Here is a 14,160-nt window from a genome sequence, read left to right on the forward strand (position 1 = left end):
ACATACTAAGAATATACAGAAGCATCTAAAGACGATTTTGTCATTTTTAAAGAATGCTCAGTAATTCCTACCACTGATGAAAGTAAGAGAAAGACATGTAGATCACAGTTATTAATGAAAATAATGTAAAAAAATACAACATTTAGCGGATGAATCGATGGATAGATTAGTTAGCCAAAGGTGCTACCTACAGCTAACGTTACAGTCAGTCGGGTTATTTTAGCAAGTGTCTGTCAGCTGCTTATGTAATATCAAACATAACATTTTATTGGATTAACGTTAAATGTATTTAGAAATGCAGTATTTAGAAAATCTGTATTTACCCGAGTACGTTAAAGAATTTACCACTGGATACAATGCACTCGTGAAACTGCAGTAACAGTGGGCGGGCACAACCTTTGAGTGACGTCCCGTCTGCCAATAGACAATTACTTGGAAACGCTTGACTGTACAGTTTAACCAATCATTCGCTCAGACGGAAGCGTCTAAAGCTGGAAAGAAACATAGGGTGAATCGAATTCACGTACAAGAACTACGTACTAAAAATTTCGTATAACATTGTTAATGCCATAGAGATACGATAAGATAGTAAGCCTGTACGTTTAGTGTTTAAATCATTAAACATGTTACCCTGGACTACAAAACGGTCTTATTTTACACAGGTATATTTGTAGCAATAGCCAAAAATACATTGTATGGGTCAAAATTGTAGATTTTTCTTTTGTGCCAAAAATCATTAGGATATTATACAGTCTATGATATTAACCCATTTAGTTGCAATCATCCAAACAAAACATATCTTCCAGGAGATCTATAGTTTTTTTAATACTTAGTCAAAAGTCCAAGGGGCAACTAACAAATAACTTGTAAGTACATATCATGGGGAAATGGAGTATACAGTGTAAACAGGTTAATAAATCAAGGTCATTGGTCTTGTTTTAGTGCTTTTTGCTTTCATAATATCCCACCTAAAACATAACTTAACCCTTTAACTGACATCGCTACTGTACAGTACAACTTAATTTGATAAGGAATAAATCTGTCAAAAGGAGGAGATGAGAGAGCAATCTTTCCACAGCTCTACTGCCCCTCTTTTGTGTCTGCTTTTGCCATTGTGGGTGGAGATTTCCAGTTTTCAAGAGACAGCAGCAGTTTACAAACTTCAGTCAGTCACACAAAAGAAAGAAAGGAAAGATAAAAAGCTAAAACATGTGATGTGATTAATAAATGTAGACCATATTTTTCTACATTTTATGAAATTGTAAGGGGCAAAATATTGAGGCCCCTTTATCCAGTCCAGATGCATTTCATTCGGTCAAGGACCCTAATAGATTTTATGTATTATAGTAGCTTGATTCCATTATAATGCTGAAATTCAGAAATAAGTAAAGAGTTTATATTTACATTATTATATGAAATCAGCTATTACAGTCAGCCATAGAATACTATGGGCCTAAAAAAAAGTGTAATTTTCTTTCAGGTATACCTTTTTATTATATAGATGTAATATTTTCTTCATTCTATTTATTTTAATTTAATTTAATTTATTTATTTTTTATGTGTTTATTTTATTTATTTTCATTTAACACACTTCTTAGAATTAAAATACATGTACCTGCATGTTTAATAATAAGTAAATAAATAAACAATTATGGTTGTAGCCTACAAATGATACTTATTTAAATAATCATATACTGTAAAAATAAAATTATTAATTTCATTAATATCAAGGACTTCTGTCTAGGTTAATCCATTTGACCTAATCAATATGTGCCTATTCATTAAATATATGAGATTTTACATATTTACATCACAAAGTATAGTATGCAAATATGTTTATTGAAATTTACTTGTACCTTCACTGCAGTACTCCTTGCACTTATTCTAAACTTGCTTACATAAGGGAAATTTTACCCAAAAATAGAAATTGTGTCATCATTGTGTCATCTTCAGGTTGCAAACTTATGAGATTCTTTCTTCTGTTGAAAACAAAATAAGATATTTTGCAGAATGTTGATAACCAAACAGTTAAATGTGTAATTTTTTTTTTTTTTTTCATTTAATTTTATTGATACACAATACCCTGTTGGGTCAACTTAATGGCTGCACATTGTTGTGCAATATGTTACACCATTTTAAGACAAATGGATTTGTTGTGTTATCATATTCAAGAGATTATAAGATAGATTCAGACTTTTCTGGGTTTGCATCAAATGTTCTTTGACTTTTATGCATGATAAATTTGTTTATGAATAAAGATTGATCTGTTGAAAGCAGTTATTTTGAGTTAGATGCCAAATGTTCTCCTCCTATTCAAATTTCACACTGAAGGGGTGAATACAACATATTTGCCCAACAGCAACATTGCCGCACATTCAAATATGATTTTCAAGAAAAATAAAAAAAACCTGGGAAAAATAAATGCAAAACGTTCACATAGGACACATATGATATGGATATGATTTGGATATGGATAAAAAATATATGAACATGACTATATGGATGAAACCATTCAGAAAAAAATGGCCACAAATAGGTTAAGTAAAGATCATGTTTCAGGAAGATATTTTGTAAATTTACAACCGTAAATATATAAAAACTTAATTTTTATTAGTAATTTGCATTGTAAGACAAAATGTCATATCCTAAGAAATGGAAAATGGAAAGCTTATTTAATCAGCTTTCAGATGATGTATCGAAAAATGCACACTTAAGATTGGTTTTGTGATCCAGGGTAACAAATATAAAGAAGGGAGCTTACAAATGTCCAAATGTTGAATGGGTGAGTTGTCTAAAAAATAAGCTATAATAAATATTCTACCTAGAGAGGTTTATTTTAAACTTTTTATTTTAATATTACCCTATTTATAAAAGAGGATACAAATTCAACCCCAACAACTACCATGGTTTATGTATTTAAACCATAGGTTAACTTTTCTGCAACATCCATTGACTTCCAACCAAAATATTGCACAACAGACAATTTCTACACAGTACATGCACTGACAAGCAAATTAACCAGAATCTTCTCATGCTTTGTTGATTTAAAAAAAAAAGTTTTGACTCAGTTTGGCAAGGATGTTCACGTATTTGATTCAGTGCAGTGTCAGGGGAAAAACAATGAATAATTGAAATCAATAGGCTATCCACAACAATATATATATATATATATATATATATATATATATATATATATATATATATATATATATATATATATATATATATATATATATCACTCAGTTAGAGTATATTTAATTAAAATAATCTTGAGAACAATGAGAATTACATGACCTTCAAATATAAAGTGTCTTGATGCATTACAGTAACTACTGCAGCATTACTGCTGAGGCAAGTGGTTGGAGGACTTCCAGAAATCCTCAGCTTTAACATGGAGGAAATCCAGGACATACTCTGACTATGTTGGTTAATTTAAATTTATAGCACAGTAATGAGGCAGCAATATATGATAGATAAGGAAGAATTAATAATCTTTCATTGCACAAAAGTATTATAATATGAAAGGCTCCAGTACAGAGCAGCACAAAAGCTCTTATATGCATTTTGTGAGCAGAATGATGCGCTTGAAGCAACATGGAGTCATTCTATCTGCGTATTACATCTGTGCAATAGTTTATTGAGACTCTTCTTTTAACCGTTTTAACAGTTAACAGTTCATAGTGCTCTTTACTACAGTGTAGTGATCTCTAACAGACATCTGGTAGAGAGTAGCATGCTTTAGAAACAGCACTAAACTCCAGCAAGATAAAGTCATGTTATGCAAAACCTTTGATTTTTATCTACAGATCAAGTATAATAATAGGAACACTGAATCATCTTACACTTGACTGGTGTAACCAAACGGAATGCACACTTTGAATGCTGAATGAAGGATGAAAGACAGCGACAGCAGAAAGAGTTTAGTAACGACTTAAATATGTACCTCACATTATAACACGGAACAGTTTCAGACCACTTTGAATATAGTGCACATAAACTTTATGGTGCTTTATAATGTTTTTGTATAGGGCTTAACAAATAGAGTAGTATACGCACAATATCGGGCCTGACAGGAACCCAGAGAAAATGACAGTATCGAAGTGATACAGGTACTGAATATTGGATCGGTGCATCCCTAAAATAGATTTTGTGATGACTGACAAAAATGTAATAATGCTTACATGACAAATAGCAAAGGCGTTTTGGAAAAAAGGAAATTAATGTTCAGTAATGACATTTTGAGAGTCTGAGATGCCAGCACAAAACATACCTAAATCATTGGGACTGAGAAAAAAGCTTCACATCAATTCTATCTTATGCGCAATTTGTTACTATTGAATATTGAATCATATATTTTTTTCATTATATTTCACTACAGATTATACCACAATCTTTTTCAAAAAGCATGTGCTAAACCTGGAGTGTGTGTGTGTGTGTGTGTATATACAGTATACAGTCTATGGGCTATTACAGTGTATGCACACAAACAGTCTTTCCATTCTTAAGCAGAGCATTTAACAGAAAACAACGAGGCAGGCCCAAGTACGTTTTTTTTTAAGCATCTTACATTGGTAATCTCACATTAATCAGACTAAAACTGGTAACAGTAAACACATTCATTAGCATTGTATCTGTCTAGGTGCAGCTAAAGAGGTTGTTGGGTGTTTGGATGGGCAGCTTGAGGAGATTTTGGGATGCTGAAAAAGAGTATGTAAGTTTTACACCACCTATAAGAGCTGTTGTGTCATTTATTTCAAATAAAGACAGATAGTGCTCTTCAGGCACTATCAGTCACTTACGTGAGGGGGAAGTCGTGGGCTGGTGGTTAGAGAGTATGACTCCTAACCCTAAGGTTGTGGGTTTTGAGTCTCAGGCTGGCAATACCACGACTTAGGTGCCCTTGAGCAAGGGACTGAACCTCCAACTGTTCCCCGGGTGCCGCAGCATAAATGGCTGCCCACTGCTCCGGGTGTGTGTGTTCACTGTGTGTGTGCACTTTGGATGGGTTAAATACAGAGCACGAATTCTGAGTATGGGTCACCATACTTGGCTGTATATCACGTCACTTTTTTTCATTTTTCCTTTGGAAAGGCTGCTCTGATAATAAATCAGATCAGTATACTACCAGCTACAGGTTCACAAATAAGAGAGGCTTTGGCTGGACAAAGATATCCAAAGAAATCCCCAAACTCTCACATTCTGTTTGCAAGACAATAACACCCTTGAGAAGACAGACGAACCTCCTGTCCCTTAACACACCACCGCCACCAACATTTTGTCAGGAGATCATAACACTGTATAGAAACTATTTGATCAATAAGCCTTGAGAAGCTTGGCATCAGCATTATGAAACCTGAACATTACAAGAAATTTGTGTTTATGCCATTTATTTTATATTTCTGGTAATGATGTGCCCAATTCAACAATGCTTATTATTCTAAAAGAAAATATTTTATGGCTGTAATTTTGATCAAAAATGTAGTAACTGGCTCCATTCAGATATGAAACACCCATATCAGATGACTGTGAAAATCAAGTTCCACCCTACAATTTTTTTACCCTTCATTGAATGTTCTTTCGGTTTACATTATGATAGTCAAGTCAAGTCACCTTTATTTATATAGTCAATAATGCAAAATGACAGTTAAAGGCAGTTCATCATTGATGATGAACCCGTCACAGAGGTCAGTTAATTCTCAGCACATAGAGACTCTTTCACCTAGATATCACACTATAGAGACTGTGTCTGTTCCACGAACTAGAAAATACAAAAAACGTCCAAACCAAGTTAAGGTTAACAATTTAATTGAGGTTCAACAAATAAAAAACAAATGCAATATGGATAAACAAATGATAAAGATTGGCTTATTGAATATCAGATCCATTTCTACGAAAACACTTTTTGTAAATAATATGATAACTGATCATAATATAGATGTGCTCTGCTTGACAGAAACCTGGCTAAAACCTGATGATTACATTATTTTAAATGAGTCCACCCCCCAAGATTATTGTTATAAACACGAGCCGCGTCTAAAAGGCAAAGGGGGAGGTGTTGCTTCAATTTATAATAACGTTTTCAGGATTTCTCAGAGGGCAGGCTTCAAGTATAACTCGTTTGAAGTAATGGTGCTTCATATAACATTATCCAGAGAAACCAATGTTAATGATAAATCCCCTGTTATGTTTGTACTGGCTACTGTATACAGGCCACCAGGGCACCATACAGACTTTATTAAAGAGTTTGGTGATTTTACATCCGAGTTAGTTCTGGCTGCAGATAAAGTCTTAATAGTTGGTGATTTTAATATCCATGTCGATAATGAAAAAGATGTATTGGGATCAGCATTTATAGACATTCTGAACTCTATTGGTGTTAGACAACACGTTTCAGGACCTACTCATTGTCGAAATCATACTCTAGATTTAATACTGTCACATGGAATTGATGTTGATAGTGTTGAAATTATTCAGCCAAGTGATGATATCTCAGATCATTATTTAGTTCTGTGTAAACTTCATATAGCCAAAATTGTAAATTCTACTTCTTGTTACAAGTATCGAAGAACCATCACTTCTACCACAAAAGACTGCTTTTTAAGTTATCTTCCTGATGTATCCGAATTCCTTAGCATATCCAAAACCTCAGAACAACTTGATGATGTAACAGAAACTATGGACTCTCTCTTTTCTAGCACTTTAAATACAGTTGCTCCTTTACGCTTAAGAAAGGTTAAGGAAAACAGTTTGACACCATGGTATAATGAGCATACTCGCACCCTAAAGAGAGCAGCCCGAAAAATGGAGCGCAGCTGGAGGAAAACAAAACTAGAGGTATTTCGTATTGCTTGGCGGGAAAGTAGCATATCCTACCGAAAAGCATTAAAAACTGCTAGATCTGATTACTTTTCTTCTCTTTTAGAAGAAAACAAACATAACCCTAGGTATTTATTCAATACAGTGGCTAAATTAACGAAAAATAAAGCCTCAACAAGTGTTGACATTTCCCAACACCACAGCAGTAATGACTTTATGAACTACTTTACTTCTAAAATCGATACTATTAGAGATAAAATTGCAACCATTCAGCCGTCAGCTACAGTTTCGCATCAGACAGTGCACTATAGACCCCCTGAGGAACAGTTCCACTCATTCTCTACTATAGGAGAGGAAGAATTGTATAAACTTGTTAAATCATCTAAACTTACAACATGTATGTTAGACCCTATACCATCTAAGCTCTTAATAGAGGTGCTTCCAGAAGTCATAGGTCCTCTTCTGACTATTATTAATTCCTCATTGTTATTAGGACATGTCCCCAAAACCTTCAAACTGGCTGTTATTAAGCCTCTCATAAAAAAGCCACAACTTGACCCCAGAGAACTAGTTAATTATAGACCAATCTCGAATCTCCCTTTTCTGTCCAAGATACTAGAAAAGGTGGTATCCTCACAATTATATTCCTTCTTAGAGAAAAATGGTATATGTGAGGATTTCCAGTCAGGATTTAGACCGTATCATAGTACTGAAACTGCTCTCCTTAGAGTTACAAATGATCTGCTCTTATCATCTGATCGTGGGTGTATCTCTCTATTAGTTTTATTGGATCTTAGTGCTGCGTTTGACACAATTGACCACAACATTCTTTTGCATAGACTTGTACACTTTGTTGGCATCAGTGGAAGTGCATTAGCATGGTTTAAATCGTACTTATATGACCGCCATCAGTTCGTAGCAGTGAATGAAGATGTATCATATCGATCACAAGTGCAGTATGGAGTACCTCAAGGCTCAGTTCTAGGGCCGCTACTCTTCACGCTTTATATGTTACCCTTGGGAGATATCATCAGGAAACATGGTGTTAGCTTTCACTGTTATGCTGATGATACGCAGCTCTATATTTCCTCGCAGCCCGGTGAAACACACCAATTTGAAAAACTAATGGAATGCATAGTCGATATAAAAAATTGGATGACGAGTAATTTCTTACTGCTAAATTCAGAAAAAACAGAGGTGTTAATCATAGGGCCTAAAAACTCTACTTGTAATAACCTAGAACACTGTCTAAGACTTGATGGTTGCTCTGTCAATTCTTCGTCATCAGTTAGGAACCTAGGTGTGCTACTTGATCGCAATCTTTCCTTAGAAAGCCACGTTTCTAGCATTTGTAAAACTGCATTTTTCCATCTCAAAAATATATCTAAATTACGGCCTATGCTCTCAATGTCAAATGCAGAAATGTTAATCCATGCATTTATGACTTCAAGGTTAGACTATTGTAATGCTTTATTGGGTGGTTGTTCTGCACGCTTGGTAAACAAACTACAGCTAGTCCAAAATGCAGCAGCAAGAGTTCTTACTAGAACCAGGAAGTGTGACCATATTAGCCCGGTCCTGTCCACACTGCACTGGCTCCCTATCAAACATCGTATAGATTTTAAAATATTGCTTATTACTTATAAAGCCCTGAATGGTTTAGCACCTCAGTATTTGAATGAGCTCCTTTTACATTATACTCCTCTACGTCCGCTACGTTCTCAAAACTCAGGCAATTTGATAATACCTAGAATATCAAAATCAACTGCGGGCGGCAGATCCTTTTCCTATTTGGCGCCTAAACTCTGGAATAACCTACCTAACATTGTTCGGGAGGCAGACACACTCTTGCAGTTTAAATCTAGATTAAAGACCCATCTCTTTAACCTGGCATACACATAACATACTAATATGCTTTTAATATCCAAATCCGTTAAAGGATTATTAGGCTGCATTAATTAGGTAAACTGGAACCGGAACACTTCACATAACACCGTACTTTCTACATCATTAGAAGAATGGCATCTACGCTAATATTTGTCTGTTTCTCTCTTGTTCCGAGGTCACCGTGGCCACCAGATCCAGTCTGTGTCCAGATCAGAGGGTCACTGCAGTCACCCGGATCCAGTACGTATCCAGACCAGATGGTGGATCAGCACCTAGAAAGGACCTCTACTGCCCTGAAAGACAGCGGAGACCAGGACAACTAGAGCCCCAGATACAGATCCCCTGTAAAGACCTTGTCTCAGAGGAGCACCAGGACAAGACCACAGGAAACAGATGATTCTTCTGCACAATCTGACTTTGCTGCAGCCTGGAATTGAACTACTGGTTTCGTCTGGTCAGAGGAGAACTGGCCCCCCAACTGAGCCTGGTTTCTCCCAAGGTTTTTTTCTCCATTCTGTCACCGATGGAGTTTCGGTTCCTTGCCGCTGTCGCCTCTGGCTTGCTTAGTTGGGGTCACTTCATCTACAGCGATATCGTTGACTTGATTGCAAATTAAAACAGACACTATTTCAACTGAACAGAGATGACATCAATGAATTCAATGATGAACTGCCTTTAACTATCATTTTGCATTATTGAGACACTGTTTTCCAAATGAATGTTGTTCAGTGCTTTGGCGCAATGTATTTTGTTTAAAGCACTATATAAATAAAGGTGATTGATTGATTGATTGATTGAATTCAGTGATGTCATAATCTCTATTCAGTTTAAATAGTGTCTGTACATTCATTTGCAATCAAGTCAGTGATATTGCTGTAGATGAAGTGACCCCAACTAAGCAATCCAGAGGCGATAGCGGCAAGGATTAGTACGTTATGTGTAAGCCAGGTTAAAGAGATGGGTCTTTAATCTAGATTTAAACTGCAAGAGTGTGTCTGCCTCCCGAACAATGTTAGGTAGGTTTTTCCAGAGTTTAGGCACCAAATAGGAAAATGATCTGCAGCCCGCAGTTGATTTTGATATTCTAGGTATTATCAAATTGCCTGAGTTTTGAGAACTCAGCGGACATAGAGGAGTATAATGTAACAGGAGCTCATTCATATACTGAGGTGCTAAACCATTCAGGGCTTTATAAATAAGCAATATTTTAAAATCTATACAATGTTTGATAGGGAGGGACGCGAATAAATATTGTGCTGAGTATCATCAGCATAACAGTGAAAGCTAACACCATGTTTCCTGATGATATTTCCCAAGGGTAACATACAGACAAACCTTGGAGAAGATACAAGCAGCTGGGTTGACACTGAATGTAAATAAATGTGAGTGGGCGCGTCAAGAAGCTGGATACCTTGGATACCACCTAGGCAATGGCCAGCTGTAACCACAGGTGGACAAGGTGGAGGCAATTCGGCGGAGCCCAAGACCTCACCTCCTTCTTTGTTCTGGGTCTTGGGCTCTGCCAAATTGCCTCCACCTTGTCCACCTATGGTCGCAGCTGGCCATTGCCTAGGTGGTATCCAAGGTATCCAGCCCACTCACATTTATTTACATTCAATGTCAACCCAGCTGCTTGTATCCAGGGCCGGCGCAAGCTCAAATGCCGCTCTAGGCAGAGCACAATCGTGCCACCCCCACCTCACATTCACAATTAAGGATCCTTAAGATGCATGTAAAAAACGTTTTTTTTTTCTATGAAATTACACTAAAATAAAAACGTGCAAGCATGTTTTCAGAGTTTTTTTTTTTCATTCTGCAAAAAGGTGAAAAGGGACCTGTTAAATGTCACCCCGTCCCGTATACGGGACGCCTACGTTGACTATACTATATTACAATCAAATTTAATCTAATCTTGACAAACTATATATCGTTGGAAAGGTCTAAGACTCCCAAATATATATTTTACCAATATTTTTTGTTAAAAATTATGTAGGAAAAGTAATAGATCAATTTATGACAAGAGTGCACCCTCAGAAATCTACATTACAAAAGGAGTTTTGACCTTTGTTTAAAAAAAAGACTTCCTCGTTGCCTTTTTCTCTATCACATTTTAGAAATCATCAGAAGTTATATATCACTTGAAAACATAAAATCTCAAAATTCATCCTTCAAAACCCATTTTAAAATCAGACATTGCATTACCATGTAAATGGCACATCAAAATCATGTTACAAAATGTTTTCAGTCATGAAATATACAAATTTAGGTTTGTATCATGCACATTCATGTCTATCTTCAAAAACGTGAGTGACAGTTATCAGGTTATGTCATGCTATCATGCTAATAGATAGTGTACAGAATAAAACTAAACATATGCATACAACTCTTTAGCTCACAAAACTGGAGGTTTCGATTTTTTCTTGACTGATACATACATTCACACACCTACATTTCAGAAGCGTGCGCGTCGGGCTTTCGCAGCGGCAAACGCTTTGATTGCGTCCTCGAGTTTAACTTGTACTTCTGAGATAATTTGTATCAGTTTAAGCTTTGAGAAACTGCGTTCTTCAGATCTCACAGTGACGAGGAGAGTCACAGCACTCTCAATGCTACAAAACATTTGGAAAATTGTTTTCCTTCCCTTTTTCACAGATGAATTTAAGCGCATCCAGTGGTTTAGATCCAGCAACCAGGTGTCTGCCCAAAGCAGTCAGCTCTTCAAACAATACATGAACATCAACATCCCGCGAGTCTCCATGAGTCAGGGCCTTTTCCAGTCCTAAGCAATCCCGAAGAACTATTGTATTCTCCTTTTCTTTGAGAAATGCGATGTCATATAAAAATCCAAATACCATGGGCGCCATGGTCTCTAAGCAGCGAAAAGCGCTCTTCCACGGAGGCGATTACTCATGACCAGATAATTTTATTAGTTTTGACATTTTTGAATATACATTAAAGTATTTTGCATGCATATATAGACCTACTAGGGCGCTGCCAGGCGGGAATTTTTATTCGAAATGTAAAGTTTTTTAAAAATGTTTTATAGCTACTAAAAAAATCTGTTGAAGTGCCATAAATGTAACCTATGTGAAACAAACAAATAAATTAATAATTCTCTCTCTCTCTCGCCTTTTCTCTCTCTCTCTCTCACCTTCTCGCTCTCTCTCTCGCCTTCTCTCTCTCTCTCTCTCTCTCTTGCCGCCCTGGCTGAGCTGCCGCCATAGGCGGCTGCCTAGTTCGCCTATAGGCACGCGCCGGCAAGGCTTGTATCTTCTCCAAGGTTTGTCGCACATGCTGAAGATGTTCAGGCCAGGAGTTACTGTGGATCACCACATCGTCCAAATAAGCAGCAGACCATTCCTCGCAGCCCTGGAGGACTCGATCCATTAACATTTGGAATGTGGGAGGTGCCCCATGCAGGCCAAACGGAAGGACCGTAAACTGGTATAACCCCAGTGGTGTCCGGAACGCTGTGTATGGTCTGGAGGCTGGATCGAGGGGCACTTGCCAGTAGCCCTTGCACAGATCCAAGGTGGTGATAAACTGAGCCTGTCCAATTTTCTCTAATAAATCATCCACTCGTGACATGGCGTAGGCATCAAACTTTGATTGTGCATTCAGTCTACGAAAGTCGATGCAGACACGCAGTGTCCCATCCTTCTTTGGTACGATGACCATGGGACTACTCCATTCACTCACCGAGGGCTCTATTACTCCTAGTTCCTTCATCATCTTGGTCTCTTCCTTTAGAGGTTCCACCAACCTTTGAGGAACACGGCAAGGCCGCTGTCTTGAGGGAGCTGGGTCGGTCAGGTGTATGGTTTGTTGACACATTTCAGTCCGCCCAGGTCCCTGGCGGAACAAAGCAGGAAATTGGTTCACCAGCTGCTGTAACTCTTCCTTTTTCACGTCATCTAGGTGATCCAAGCTCACCACTGACGCCTGTCTCTGAGCTCCTGCCTCTGAACCTTCATCCTCCACATCCTCCACCTTCCGTACTAGAAGTGACGTCTCTGTTGCCTTACCGGTCAACTCTCTCCACTCCTTCAACAGGTTTATGTGGTAAGTTTGTTTAGCTTTCCCTTTGTCAGGGTGGTGGATCTCATAGGTCACTGGCCCGATCTTGCGGACCACGGTATATGGCCCTTGCCACTTGGCCAACAGCTTATTCGATGATGTTGGCAATAGAAGTAGAACTTTCTGCCCCGGCTGGAACTGTCGAAGTCTTGCATGCTGGTCATACCATCGTTTTTGAGCTTTTTGTGCCTCTTGCAGGTTCTCTTTGGCCAGTTCCCTATACCGCTCAAGTCGATCTCTCATCTCTAGAACATACTGCACTATGCCTTTCTCTTCAGTTCTGAAGGCAGGGTCTTCCCACCCTCTTCTCAGTAGATCCAATGGTCCCTGCACTTGCCATCCATAGAACAGTTTGAATGGTGAGAACCCAGTTGAGGCTTGAGGTACTTCTCTGTAGGCAAAAAGCACAAAAGGCAGCCACTTATCCCAATCCCGTCCTGTGTCGGCAACAAACTTATGTAACATGTTCTTAAGGGTTTGATTAAAACGCTCCACCAGACCGTCTGTCTGAGGGTGGTATGGGGTCTTCTTGATGGCGTTGATACCCAGCTGCTGGTATATTTGCCCCATTAACCATGATACATGAGAGCAAGTCTGGATAGGTAAGTCTGAAACAGAGAACATGAACAAGTTAAGGGTGGCCTCTGTGGCCACGACAGGATCAGTCGAGCGCTCAGAGAGAGTTCGGCTGAGACGTGGAGAGGCTCCGGTAGTTCAGCAGAGACGTGGAGAGGCTCTGGTAGTTCTGCAGAGTTTAGACTGGATTCTGGAAGATCAATGGTGACTTGACTCTGCTCATGAAGATCATTGGTGACCTGACTCTGCTCATGAAGATAATTGGTGACCTGACTCTGCTCATGAAGATCATTGGTGACCTGACTCTGCTAATGAAGATCATTGGTGACCTGACTCTGCTCATGAAGATCATTGGTGACCTGACTCTGCTCATGAAGATCATTGGTGACCTGACTCTGCTCATGAAGATCAATGGTGACTTGAATTTGCCCATGAAGAACACCGGTGACTTGACTCTGTCCTTGAAGATCACCAGTGACTTGACTTCACTCCTGAGGACTAACTGTGGTAGTGCTTAACTCATGAGTGTCAACGGTGACTTGACCTGACTCTGGAGGGTCAACGGTGACTTGACCTGTCTCTGGAGGGCTAACGGTTGACTTGACCTGACCTGATTCTGGAGGGTCAACGGTGACTTGACCTGACCCGACTCTGGAGGGTCAACGGTGACCTGGCCCGACTCTGGAGGGTCAACGGTGACCTGGCCCGACACTGGAGGGTCAACGGTGACCTGGCCCACACTGGAGGGTCAACGGGGGCAATTTATTGGGCAATCCAAAATCAGAGTCAAAACAAGCCAGGGAC

The 14,160-nt window shown here is 38.5% G+C and overlaps 1 protein-coding gene across 1 annotated transcript in view; it reads right to left on the minus strand.

Moving 5' to 3' along the window:
- The window catches only part of mtor (mechanistic target of rapamycin kinase), a 157,762-nt gene extending 157,360 nt beyond the window's left edge, over positions 1-402 (minus strand). The window contains exon 1 of the mRNA XM_052603534.1: positions 324-402. The gene's annotated coding sequence lies outside the window, so the exon portion shown is untranslated. The remainder of the gene's footprint in view (positions 1-323) is intronic.
- Positions 403-14,160: the final 13,758 nt, after the last annotated feature.

This window comes from Carassius gibelio, chromosome A8, assembly GCF_023724105.1.
Source record: "Carassius gibelio isolate Cgi1373 ecotype wild population from Czech Republic chromosome A8, carGib1.2-hapl.c, whole genome shotgun sequence".
NCBI lineage: Eukaryota > Metazoa > Chordata > Actinopteri > Cypriniformes > Cyprinidae > Carassius > Carassius gibelio.